Consider the following 14,801-nt stretch of genomic DNA (forward strand, 5'->3'; position numbering starts at 1 on the left):
TTTAACCATGCTTCAATAGAGTTGCAAAGGAAACAACAAATCTTGGGGCTATTCTAAAAATCCCTAACAATCAAAGCTTTACAAAACAAAACTGTTCTGAAATAGATTTCATGGCGACACACTTTAACAGAACTACAAAGGAGTAATCAGATCTTCCTTAAGCTTGCTACAATGGGACTACACAGAAACAATCGAATTCCTCCTTAAGTATGCTACAACAGGACACTAATTCTTGCTACTACAGAATTTAAAAGCAAGGAAAACAAAAACGCATGCTTCTAAAACTTCAACAAAATAGAACCCTAACCAAAAAGGGAACATGGCAAGGCTACACGGAAAACCCATAATCGTGGCAAGAAACCAAACCAATCGAAAACCAATCGAAGGGAACTTCAAAGCTCGCGGAACTACTCCTATTGCAGGTGAGAAGCAACTCACTCCTTGTATCCTTGAACTCACAGCCGAAAAGGGAGATCTAGGGTTTCGGATAGATGAGAATCCCAGCGGCTTCTTTGCGTTTCCGAGCTCCTCTCGTCGAGGTGGTCACGCGCGGATGAAGACCGGTCGGAAAACGATGCTCGTCGGCCGCTGGAGACGTGCCCTAAGTCGTCTTCGTTTCCACCCGAGAGAGAGCCGTCGCGCGGCGTCGTGAGCGTGAGAGAAGAAAGGGAATTTCGGGAGAAATTTTAGGTTTAGGGAAAAGGATTTAAAACTTATACTCAAGTTATTTTCGTTTCCAACTATAGCTTAAATGGAATTTTTCTCCTTCTTTAATAACAAACGATCGCTAGCACACTTGGTCCGCCCGGCTTTAACCAAGTCTGAGATCTTGGCTTCGATTCCTCAGCCGCGCACTTTTATTTCCAATTTATTTTACTATTCCTAACTACTACTTAAATATATATCGCTCCATATATGATTAACAAATCGAGCGCAGCTCGGTTGGTTGAGCCGGTTTTGCTTGGGTCCGGGGTGCTGGGTTCGAAACCCAGCTTCTACAACCTTTTTTTTTTTTTAGTTTATTTTTAAAACTTATTCTCCTTGGTAAAAATACCAAACGAACTCCAAAAATTGCATAAAAATACTCTAAAAATTTCTAAAAATCTCTAGAATTTTTCTATAGCATTTCTAAATATTTTTGAATTATTTTTGGGGCTCAAAATGAGGAAATTTGGGTCGTTACAGATATAGGGAACCAGTAGACAAAGCAACTAAAGTACCTCTCAACCCAGAAAGATGGAATCCAAAAAATAAGAAAAAGGCATAGATTGACTCGAAGGCAATGAACACAATCCATTGCAGAGTTACAAAGGAAGAACTGAACTACGTCGGCCCGCACGAGAATGTGAAGGAGCTGTGAGACAAGCTGGTCGAATTACATGAGGCACGCTCGATTCAAAAACCAAGAGGAACTTACTTTTGAATAGTTTATTCAATATTAAAATGTAGGATGAAGAAACAACTACTCAGCTACACAAGAATCAAGGATATTTTGAACGGGCTCCACCTAATCGATCACCAACTAGAGAACTGGGGTGTAATCAGGTATGCCTTGAACTCTTTTCCTCAAAATGCACTATGAGAATTTATAGTAGATGCTTTTAAAGTTTCGAGGAACTTAGATAAATTAAAATTAGATGAGCTATTTTATACACTTGAACTCCACTAATAGACTAACTTAAAGCAGGTCAAGAAAGATGTGACTTTTTTTACAGGTCCATCAAAAGAAATGAAGACTAGAACTCGAGTCAAGCCTGAGTCAGAAGATGAATCTGACTCAAAAGTTGACGAAGAAGAACAACTAGTGAATATAGTTAGAAAAATATTCACTAGAAGGAAGAACAACTTCATAAAGAAGGACTTACAAAAGGTCATCAAATCAACATCTAATGATGCAAAGGCAAAGATCACATGCTACAGGTATAACAAGAAAGGATACTACAAACACGAGTGTCCAAAATTAAAAGAGGACAAGCCCAAAATGGCTAGAAGAAAGAAGACACTCAAATCAACTTGGGACGAGTCATCTTTGGAAGAATAGGACAACGATGAATCGAACAACGATGAATCAAAGCATCACAACTACCTTGCGCTAATAGCATCCGGGCTGGAATCAAAAAGCGAGGCAGATCAAGACAATGAATCCGAATATGAGTAAAGCCACGAGTTCGTACTTATTTTTGATGGTTCCAATGAGGTACAATCTATCTTAACCCTGGTGTCGATCAAGTGAGGATAACCCTATCTTCCTTTGCATCGATCCTCCCTTCTGGTATCAACCACACTCGGTGATGAAGAAAAGGAGATGGCTAGACGGACTCCGGTGATCCACAGAGGAGAAGGAATCACGACTGCTATTGTTGCCGCCAATGAACTGAGGCTGGGAAAACTGTGCGGGGCGAATTGAAGTGGCGCTAATTAGGGAAGGCAGGAGTGCTCAGATCGGATCGGGGAAGAAGAGGAGTAGGGAATGAGAGTGAGCTCAACGGTAGGGTTAGGTCTAGGCCTGTTTCGTGGCGGGGGAAGAAGGCCATGCGATGCTGGCAGAGTTGCTCACAACTACCGGAATGATGACGGTGGTGGCATTAGCGATGCACGTGAAGAGGAAGGGGGTAGGCGGCGGTGAAGAGGTGAAGAGGGAATCGGGAGGAGAGGAATAAAAACCTAGGTTTATAATTTTATACCTTAGGTTAATTAATTAAACTTAATGTTTAATTAAATCAATCAACTCCCAACTTAATTGGGATATCCAAATAGACTTTCCCTATCCTAATAGATTCAACCCCCTTAAGCATGTCATACAACCTCTATTTAAACTCAAAAAAATTTCTAAAAATTTCTGAAAAATCCAATAATATTATTACTCTAATAATACTTATTATTAAATTTTCCATATCTTACATTCTCTCTCACTAATAAAAATTTAATCTCCAAATTTACTGCTCCAACACAGGAATCCTTATTTAAGGGTAACAATTAAGCAACATACTCATATACTATTCCATTATAGTATCATAAACAAATCCCTAACCATGTGTGTAACGCCCAAAAATTCTCGAAATTTCTTTAGAAATATTCTATGATTTTTCTGGAATTTTAGGATATTTTTACAGAATTTTTAGAGTAGCGGAAGTAGCAAAAACAAATAGAAAACGAAAACGGCCTAAGCGGGAATTGAACCCGAGACCTATGGTTTACGGATAATTCTAGTAACCAGTTGAACCCAGCAGGGACGTGCTGAAATGAAAGGGAGACAATTTTATTTAAGTTAGAGTTGGGCCGAAAGTTCCACTTAATATAAATAGAAAAGTTAAGTGGGGTTTGGTTTATTTTGTTTGGTTCGGCAACTTCTCCTCCTCTCCAACCCTCACCGCCGACGCCCTTCTCCCTCCTCTTTCTCTCTCGGCGCACCAAGCCTAGAGCCCCAGGGACATCTTCTAGCAGCGGCTCCGACACAAGGACGCTCCCCTCCGCGAGAGGAACGTGTTGGCGCAAGAAGACTATCGAAAGGATCGTCTTCTCCGGAAACCTAGCGACTAGAACCGTAAGGAAACTAGCGTACGAGGTAAGAAACCCCTCACTTGCAGTATAAGTAGCTTCCGTGTGGATTTTATGTTTTAGTTTAGCAGTACATAGACTTTCGACACAAGGGATGTGAATTAGCGCACACCAAGTGTTCGATTAAATTATTTATCGCAGTAAAATGCAACTTAGGCATTTTAGTAGCTTAGATAAATGCAATAGAAGCATTTTTACAGATTATTTAGCTTTGCTTCAGCTTTTACAGGACTAGATGTCCAATGGGTGGGCTCCCATAGTCGCCTCTAGGTTCAGATAACCTAGCTCTAGGTTCAGATAACCTAGCTCTAGGTTCAGATAACCTAGAAAGAGCAAGGCAAGCAATAAATAGTTATATTCAGTATTTTACTTTTCAGTGGCACTGTACAGGATTAGATATCCATTGGGCTGGGCTCCCATAGTCGGTCCCTAGGTTTAGATAACCTAGTAAACCCTACTAAATTCGGGACTTGCAAACCCGGGTCTAGTTAGGGACGCGCGCATAGCACGTACAGTTGCATATATATGTATTTTCATCTAGTATGTATGTAGTTTTAAACTCTCACAAAACAGTTAGGTGAGATCAGTATAGCTTAAGCATTTGCTAGAATTAGCTCAGTTTATGCTTCAGTTCAGCTCATTTCTTTTATGATTATATATGATAACACTATGCTCAGCTTTTGGTTACATATGCTATAGATGATAGTATGCCATGTTTAGCTCTTGATTTCCATGTACTGTTTGATAGCATGCCATGTTTTAGTTTAATCAGTACATATTTCAAATGACATGTTTTAAAAGCATAAATGCATCGTATGCATGTTTTTGTGAGGTAGATGGTTTCTTACTAAGCGAAAGCTTATAGATACTTTCTTTCCCTTATACTGCAGATAAAGGTAAAGGGAAGATGGACTAGAGGAAGCTGGTGGTCAATGCAGAGATGGTGTGTGTGGCAGGGACCTGGAATGAAGATCCTTAGGGAGTTTAGCAAATTAAGAACTTAGTTTCTTTTCTTAAGACACTTTTATGCATTTCTAGTGGTTTAAATGCTATGAATTAATGAACCTTGCACTACGGCATGTTAGAATGTTAGTTAGTAGATATTAGAATGTTTTCCATGCATTGTACAATTGTTGTGTGAGATTTTGTTACGAACTAGTGCTGAAATCAGAGTTTCAGTGCGAAATCAGAAACTCCGATCGATCCATGGATCGATCGGGGGTCCTCGATCGATCCATGGATCGATAGAAGTCTTCTGGATCGATCAGCCGATTGATCCAGACACATTCTGTCGCGAACAGAAGGCCTCTGGATCGATCGGTCGATCGATCCAAGCTATTCCTCGCGAACAAAAAGGTTTTTGATTGATCATTGGATCGATTGACTTATGTTGGATTGATCAGCCGATCGATCCAAATATAGTCCCGTGCACAGAAGCACGCTGGATCAATCACTGGATCGATCGGTGAGCCTGGATTGATCAGCTGATCGGTCCAGATTATCACCCGAGCACAGTAGCAGTCTGGATCGATCCATGGATCGATCCAACAGAGAGCAATCGACCCAGTTCAGTCTGGATCGATTGGGAAGTTCAGTTTCGACCAAGAAACTTAGCAGATCAGCTTCTAGTCCATAGGGAATATAGGATACACCTTGTATCCTTTAGATTATACCCTTCAGCACATGTAGAACCAAGAATAGTTATCAGTTAGCAACTAAAATTTAAATTAGATCAGTTTTCCGCACAGTTAGCACAACATAATGTGACGCTCAGCCTCACAGCCTAGTTAGTAGGAGGTGGGGCGTGGCAGAGTGGTATCAGAGCAGTTTCCATACTTCCTACACACACATCAGCATTGAACCTGCAACTTCCAAGTAAGAACATCTCTCACTTTCTTTATGCTTCTTGTTTCTATGTTTAGATATAACCACAGCATGCTTGTTTATGATGGTAGTTAACATGATAACAATAGTTACTCCAGTATGTTTGTATTAGTTATGTATGTCCTTTGTTCCTTTAGAAATGACACGAGGACGCCCAGCTAGAAGGGCACGATCATGCCCGGCAAAGATTCGGTGCCTCCCACCTTCGACTAGTGGCTCGGTTATAGCGGTAGCGAGCAACAGAAATAGCCAGCTTAAAGGCTAGTCAGGAACACTCCCACAATCACCCGGAACCAAACTTAGCACGCCATGGTCTTAGAGGTTCCCCCAGTCCAGCCTACAGCACCAGTGGCTCCAGCAGCAGGAACACAGAGGGAAGCCTATCTGATCCAGTGGCAGAGAGTCAAGCCAGAGAATTTCTCAGGCACCAGCGAACCATGGGATGCTCAAGCCTGGTTCAAAACACTGGAAAGTACGATGGAGCTTCTGGACTGGCCAGAGTATGAAAAGGTGAAGTGCGCCTCCTTCTGATTGACAGGAGGTGCACGCATGTGGTGGGGAGAATTAGAGCGAAGCGCCCAGTAAACCAGATGACATGGGCTGACTTCGAGAAGGAATTCTTTGAGAAGTTCTTTCACATGCGGGTCACCAATCGCCACTACGACGAGTTCACTGAGTTTCATCAGGGCAACCTTTCAGTGGAGGAAGCCGTGAAGAAATTCAACAGATTGGCTCGTCTATGCCCTGAACTAGTCAGCACAGAGAAAGAACGAGTCCGGTTGATGCTCAAGATGCTGAGGCTGGAAATAGCGATGAACGTGGCTGATGGCGTTCATAGGCCACAAACCACCGAAGAGCTAGTGAGCAGTGCTCTAATCACTGAGCATTACCAGAATAGCATCAAGCAGCAGAAGCAAGTCCTCTCAGAAGCTAAAGGTCAAGGAGGCTCAGGCACTCAGAAACAGCAGGGTCACAGCTCTCATGGCTCTAACTGGAAAGGGAACTCCAGCAACAAGCGCAAACCAGGGAGTTACCCAAAAGGAGGGCCAGCCAGCAAGCAGCCCAGTTATCCAAAGTGTGCTACTTGTGGGAAATTCCATCCTGGAGTTTGTCGTAAGGGCACACGAGGATGCTTTGAATGCGGACAGGAAGGGCATATGGCCAAGCAGTGTCCAAACAAGATCAGTCTTCCTCGTACGGCCGATTGATATGGAGGCCAGCTCAATTACATTAGATGCAGCCGCTTTAGATGGTCCACATATCAGCCAGGGAAGATTAGAAGCCCCTCCATTCGACCAATGCGAGGATCTACTCACTCACGGAGAGGCGCAAATGCCTCGGCAGTTATTCTGGTCGATTAGTATTTTGACAAAGTACAAGCTGTCTTATTCGATAATGGGGCAACCCATTCATACATATCGTGGCATTTCTTTGAGAAGTTAGTACCTCCAGAGGTACTCAGTAGCCAATTCCTTACGACGTTACCCTCAGGAGAAATCATGGCGTCTACGCACTGGCTCAGAGCAGTGCCGGTCACTATAGCAGACAGAGAGCTCTTTTGCGATCTGATAGTGATTAATATGACCGACTACGACGTTATCTTCGGGATGGACTTCTTGATCAAATACGGTGCCTCCATCGAGTGCCGTAAACAGAAAGTCATATTCCAACCTGAAGCAGAAGCACAGTTCGAATTCGTCGGAGAACCCAGGAGAAAGGCCAAGAAGTTTCTCTCAGCTATGAAGGCACAGAGGTTGATGGATTCAGGATGTACGGGGTTCTTAGCACACGTAGTCAGTACCAGTCAGGACAAGGACCAACAGCTAGCAGAGGTCCGAGTCGTATGTGACTACCCAGCAGTCTTCCCTGAAGAGTTACCAGGCCTAGCACCAGACAAGGAGATCGAATTTGAGATAGAGCTCATCCCCGGTACAAATCCTATCTCCAAAGCACCTTACCGCATGGCTCCAGCAGAACTAAAAGAACTTCATGAGCAACTACAGGAGCTGCTTGACAAAGGCTTCATACGCCCTAGTCACTCACCATGGGGAGCACCTGTATTGTTCGTGAAGAAGATGTATAGATTACCGGGCACTGAACCAAGTCACAATCAAGAACAGGTATCCTCTTCCCAGAATTGATGACCTGTTCGACCAGCTAAAGGGAGCAGCAGTGTTCTCTAATATAGACCTCAGATCAGGTTATCATCAAGTGAAAGTTAAGGAAGGGGATATACCCAAGACAACATTTAGGACTAGATACGGATATTACGAGTTCGTAGTCATGCCCTTTGGTGTGACAAATGCTCCAGCTACTTTCATGGACCTCATGAACAGGGTATTCAGAGAATACTTAGATAAATTTGTTATCGTGTTCATCGATGACATTCTTATCTATTCAGGAACTCAGGAAGAACACGCAGAGCACCTGAAAACAGTATTGCAGACCCTTCAGCAGAACCAGCTGTATGCCAAGTTCACGAAATGTGAATTTTGGTTAGATCAGGTGTCCTTCTTGGGTCACATCATCTCAAAGGATGTTATCATGGTAGACCCCAGTAAGATAGAAGTTGTGAGCAACTGGAAAAGACCCAAGAACGCTAGTGAGATCAGAAGCTTTCTGGGATTAGCAGGTTATTACAGAAAGTTTGTAGAGGATTTCTCCAGGATAGCCTCCCCACTGACAGCTCTTACCAGAAAGAACAAAAAATTTCAGTGGACAGAGGACTGTGAGAACAGTTTCAGCGAGCTGAAAAGGACCTATACTGACTCTACCAGAAAACGCAGATAGCTTCGATATATATAGTGATGCCTCGAAGTTGGGACTAGGAGCAGTGCTGATGCAAGATGGCAAGGTAATCGCCTACGCCTCCAGACAACTCAAGGATTATGAGGGAAATTACCCCACTCATGACCTTGAGCTTGCGGCAGTGGTGTTCGCTCTCAAGATTTGGAGACATTACTTGTATGGAGCTCAGTGCAGAGTGTATACAGATCATCAGAGTCTGAAGTACTTCTTCACTCAGAAGGATCTGAATATGCGACAGCGCAGATGGCTAGAGCTGGTCAAAGACTACGATATAGACATCCTCTACCACCCAAGAAAGGCAAATAGGGTAGCAGATGTACTTAGCAGAAAGTCCAGTGCTGCCCTATTATCTTTAGCAGCCATGTCACCGCCCCTACAGAAGGAGATTTCAGATTTCGGTCTCGAGCTCATAGTCGGACAGCTCTCTATTATGACATTAGAGTCTACCTTGCTCGGTGACATCCAGACAGCTCAGGAGCAGGATCCCGAAATTCAGAGAATCAAGCAAGGTTTAGCAGAATCAGAAGGTGGAGAGTTCAGAATATCAGATAGTGGGGTATTATATTTTGGTGACAGATTATGCGTTTCAGATCAGGAGGAACTACAAAGGAAAATCCTAGACGAGGCTCACAAGACTCCTTATGCGATGCATCCTGGCTCCACCAAAATGTATCAGGACTTGAAGAAACATTTTTGGTGGCCTGGGATGAAGAGAGACATCGCTCGATATGTCAGCACCTGTCTAACCTGTCAGAGGGTTAAGGAAGAACATCAGAGACCAGGGGGAGACAGATACCAGAATGGAAGTGGGAAGACATTTCTATGGATTTCATCGTGGGATTACCCAGAACCACGAATGATTTTGATACCATCTGGGTAATAGTCGACAGATTGACTAAATCAGCCCACTTCTTAGCTATCAGGATATCCTACTCCATGGAACAGTTAGCTCAATTGTATCTCAAGGAGATCGTTAGATTACATGGAGTCCCACGAACCATCATCTCAGACAGAGACAGTAGATTCACATCACACTTCTGGGAGTGTGTACAGTCAGCTTTGGGCATGAAGTTAAAGTTCAGCACAGCTTTCCACCCTCAGACAGATGGACAGACAGAGCGAGTAAATCAGGTACTCGAAGATATACTCCGAGCATGTGCCCTAGATTTCAAAGGAAGTTGGTGCAAATATCTGAGTCTAGCAGAATTTGCATACAACAAAAGCTATCAGGCTACCATCGGCATGACACCTTATGAGGCTCTCTATGGGCGGAGGTGTAGATCTCCAATCTGCTGGTATGAGAGTGGTGAACAGAAAGAGCTAGAACTTCAGACAGATCTAGTAGCAGATACCACAGCGGATCCGCCAGAGGATAGAGATAGCTCAGAGCCGCCAGAAAAACTATGCTGATATACGGCGCAGACCTTTAGAGTTTTCAGTTGGGGATTCAGTGTTCCTTAGAGTAGCTCCCATGAAGGGAGTAATGCGTTTTGGGAAGAAGGGCAAGCTAAGTCCCAGATATGTGGGACCATACCTTATCAGCAGAAGAGTGGGCAAGGTAGCATATGAGCTAGAGCTGCCCCAGGAAATGTCAGCTGTCCATAATGTATTTCATGTCTCTATGCTGAAGAAGCATATCCCAGATGTCACCTAGGTGATTGAGCCCCAGTCGGTACAGATCCGTAAAGACCTCAGCTATGACAGTCGGCCTATTCAGATAATAGACCGAGCAGTTAAGAAATTACGGAACAAGGAAGTACCATTAGTCAAGGTTATTTGGCACAGTCACACAGCAGAAGAGGCAACTTGGGAGACAGAAGCCAGCATGAGACAGAAGTACCCAGAATTATTCTAAGTTCGAGGACGAACTTTTTATAAGGTATGGGGGATTGTAATGCCCCAAAATTCTCGGAATTTCTTTAGAAATATTCTATGATTTTTCTGGAATTTTAGGATATTTTTATAGAATTTTTAGAGTAGCGGAAGTAGTAAAAACAAATAGAAAACGAAAACGGCCTAAGCGGGAATTGAACCCGAGACCTATGGTTTACGGATAATTCTAGTAACCAGTTGAACCCAACAGGGCCGTGCTGAAAGGAAAGGGAGACAATTTTATTTAAGTTAGAGTTGGGCTGAAAGTTCCACTTAATATAAATAGAAAAGTTAAGTGGGGTTTGGTTTATTTTGTTTGGTTCGGCAACTTCTCCTCCTCTCCAACCCTCACCGCCGACGCCCCCTCCTCTTTCTCTCTCGACGCACCAAGCCTAGGGCCCCAGGGACATCTTCTGGCAGCGGCTCCGACACAAGGACGCTCCCCTCCGCGAGAGGAACGTGTTGGCGCAAGAAGACTATCGAAAGGATCGTCTTCTCCGGAAACCTAGCGACTAGAACTGTAAGGAAACTAGCGTACGAGGTAAGAAACCCCTCACCTGCAGTATAAGTAGCTTCCGTGTGGATTTTATGTTTTAGTTTAGCAGTACATAGACTTTCGACACAAGGGATGTGAATTAGCGCACACCAAGTGTTCGATTAAATTGTTTATCGCAGTAAAATGCAACTTAGGCATTTTAATAGCTTAGATAAATGCAATAGAAGCATTTTTACAGATTATTTAGCTTTGCTTCAGCTTTTACAGGACTAGATGTCCAATGGGTGGGCTCCCATAGTCGCCTCTAGGTTCAGATAACCTAGCTCTAGGTTCAGATAATCTAGCTCTAGGTTCAGATAACCTAGAAAGAGCAAGGCAAGCAATAAATAGTTATATTCAGTATTTTACTTTTCAGTGGCACTATACAGGATTAGATATCCATTGGGCTTGACTCCCATAGTCGGTCCCTAGGTTTAGATAACCAAGTAAACCCTACTAAATTCGGGACTTGCAAACCCGGGTCTAGTTAGGGACGCGCACCTAGCACGTACAGTTGCCGGGCCCAAACAGCAGCATGTATATGTATTTTCATCTAGTATGTATGTAGTTTTAAACTCTCACAAAACAGTTAGGTGAGATCAGTATAGCTTAAGCATTTGCTAGAATTAGCTCAGTTTATGCTTCAGTTCAGCTCATTTCTTTTATGATTATGTATGATAACACTATGCTCAGCTTTTGGTTACATATGCTATAGATGATAGTATGCCATGTTTGTTGGTGCAATTTCCAGTAGGTCAAGGTTGACCTAGTTGACCAAGCGTAAACCTTGGTCATGGTTTTGATGTTTGACAATACAGAAAGACATGTAGACATGGACAATGTAGGTGAAGTTGTCCATGCGGAGAGATACCGATCAGGGTCTGATCAGGTTGGATGAAGAAGAGTCAAGTAGGTCAAGGTTGACCGGATACTTGACTGGGAAGTCCTAACTGGGATGTTAGGCAGTTCGGGAAGTCCTAGTGAGTGAAGCTAGGCAGTTTGGAAAGTCCTGGTGTGTGAAGCCAGGTAGTTTGGAAGTCCTGGTGAGTGAAGCCAGGCAGTTCGGAAAGTCCTGGTGAGTGAAGCCAGGTAGTCGGGAAATCCTGGTGAGTGAAGCCAGGTGAAAATCCTAGTGAGTGAAGCTAGGTGAAAGTGAAAGTCCTGGTGAGTGAAGCCAGGCAGTTGGAGAAAGTCCTGGTGAGTGAAGCCAGGAAACCCTGGTGAGTAAAGCCAGGTAAAAGACCTAGTGAGTGAAGCTAGGCAGTTTAGAAGTCCTGGTGAGTGAAGCCAGGCAAGGGAAATCCAAATGGGTCAAGGTTGACCAGACATCTGGTAAAAAGTCCAAGCAGGGAGCTCGGCACGGGAAAAGTCCAAGTATGGAGACTTGGCACGGAGAAGACCAAGATGGAGACTTGGCACGGAAAGTCGGAGAGGGCTCGGTAGCTCGTTCTCCGGACTGTGGTCAGAGAGGGCTCGGTAGCTCGTTCTCTGGACCAGACGAAGTCAGAGAGGGCTCGGTAGCTCGTTCTCCGGACTGTGGTCGGAGAGGGCTCGGTAGCTCGTTCTCTGGACCGGACGAAGTCGGAGAGGGCTCGGTAGCTCGTTCTCAGGACCAAGTAGGGTTTAGGGCTGGGAGCTCTAAACCTGGATTGGTCTGGTAACCGATCCAGTGATACGCTGGGTTATCTGATCGGTCTGGTGACCGATCAGTAACCAAATAGAAGTATTCTGTTGCTTATCTGATCGTTCAGTAGACCGATCAGTGATCAATCAGTAGCATACGGTGAAGTTCCTGATCGGTCTGCAGACCGATCAGGAGACGATCAGAAGGAGATCACCTTCGGGAGGGAAAGGTCCTGATCGGTCATGGGACCGATCAGGGAAGGACCTGATCGGTCTCCATGACCGATCAGGGAAGGGCCTGATCGGTCTTGTGACCGATCAGGACCCTTGTGGACCGATCAGGATGAAGCCTGATCGGTCCACATCCTAGCCGTTGCATAGCAACGGCTAGTTTCTTCTGTGTCTTCTTCGCAGGTTATAAAAGGAGACCAAGGGCTTCTACAGCACTTCTTCTGCTCTTCCTTCTTCTTCTTCCTACTGAGTTTTGCAGAGCTCTCGCTGCCGAAACTTCAGGTGAGCTTCCTGCTGGTTTTCTAGCTGAGCTTGGATCCGAGAAGTTGCTGCTTCATCAGGATTCCAGTCGGCAACGAGAAGGCAAGCAAAGGGTTTTACATTTCGATTGTTCTTGTTTGCTTTCTCTACAGTTGTACTCCTTATTGCTGTTGCAAAGAGATTGTGGCGAGGTTTCTCCACCCACAAGGAGTATTTATTAGCCGGTTCTTCGGGGACTCATCCACCGACGGATTGATAGGGCTCGTCCACCTTACGGACACGCCGAGGAGTAGGAGTTTATCTCCGAACCTCGTTACATCGACGAGTTTGAGGTTTGCTATTCTCCGTTGTCGTTTCTATTGTTTATTTCCGCTACGCTAACCTTGATTTGTAGAAAGAAATGAACGATTTGGGGTCGGCTATTCACACCCCCCCTCTCTAGCCGCGATCATCGATCCTAACAAGTGGTATCAGAGCGAGGTCGCTCTTCGTTGGATCAACACCCGGGAGAGCACGAGCTAGAGAATGGATCTATTCGGAGAAGATGTCACGATTCCACCCTTCTACGATCGCGACAACTTCGCGTTTTGGAAGGTAAGAATGAAGTACTTTCTTATGACTAACCTTGAAAATTGGAGTTGTGTTCAATTAGGTTTCAAGCCTCCGATGGACAAGAAAGGAGAAACCCTAGAGAAGAAGGAGTGGACCAAGGAACAAGTCCACCAATCTCTAGTCAACGATGAGGTATTGAAAATTTTTGAATTTTCTTTACCTAATGATGTTTTGTGTAAGATAGGTGGATACAACAATGCCAAGGAGTTGTGGAACAACTTAGCTAAGTTCCATGAGGGGAACTCCACTTCAAGCCATGAAGAGGAGTCAAGTGAGCCAAGGAGCTCATTTCATGGAGGAATGGATTTAGAAGTTGAGGGTCACTCAACATCTAAAGAAGAAGAGGAGGAGAGTTCTTCTTCAAGATCGGAGCAAGAAGAAGAAGCTTCTATCTCCGGAAGGGAAGAAGAAGAGAGCTCACATCCATCCTCAACCCTAGGTAACTCAAGCCATTTAATTTCAAATAAATTACACATAATGTGCTTTGAGTGTAGGGAGTATGGACATTACAAGAGTAAGTGTCCAAGGAGGATTAGGAAGACTCCACCGGCACCAAAAGTCAAGGAAGCCGGAGTCCCGATACGCAAGAGCAAGGAGCACGTGGTGTGCTTCCAATGCAAGCGAAGGGGACATTATCGGAGCCAATGTCCGAGGGGGAGGCAACCTCACAAGGACAAGAAGACGAGCACATCGATAGGGGGAGCTAAGGCAAACCCTAAGGTAATCTCTAAGGCACATTATTGCAATAATAATAAGACACATGCTAGTAGCCTTATTGCTATTGTTAATAATGGTAAGCATGATAACATTAGAAATCGATGTTAGTTAGAGCCCTAGAGCCCTAGAGCCAATCATTTGATGATTGTATGGACTCATGTATATCATATTCTTGTATATTAATAAAGGCATTTGTTTGGTTATTATACTTATTTATATTAGTGCCAAATAGACTAAGTATAATAGCGTCCTTGAGTAGAAGGTTCATACCTATATCAATCGATTAGTTGAATCGATAGTGAGATGATATAGGGAACACTACTCTAAATCATTCCTAATCGAGTATTAGCATTCTGGGACAATGTTAATACAATAAGACTAGCATGTAGGTCAGCTCGATGACTTGATCTCACAAGTCATGGATATAGAAATATCAAGCTGACACATGGGTATGCATTAGAGAATGTATACTGAATGACCCGCCATGAGAAAGTATCATGGATCGTTATATGAGTGTCATATACTTTCTCATGTGACTATTAGTATGACTATTAGTCCTTAGACCTGAAGTCACCATGGATCCCTACATAAGGAGTTATGTACTTTGGTTTCGTCAAACGTCACCCGTAACTGGATGGACTATAAAGGCGATTACTGGGTATGTAACAAATTATGCGGAGGGATGTGAGTGATGTAGATG

This window comes from Zingiber officinale, chromosome 1A (assembly GCF_018446385.1).
Source record: "Zingiber officinale cultivar Zhangliang chromosome 1A, Zo_v1.1, whole genome shotgun sequence".
NCBI classification, from domain to species: Eukaryota; Viridiplantae; Streptophyta; class Magnoliopsida; order Zingiberales; family Zingiberaceae; genus Zingiber; species Zingiber officinale.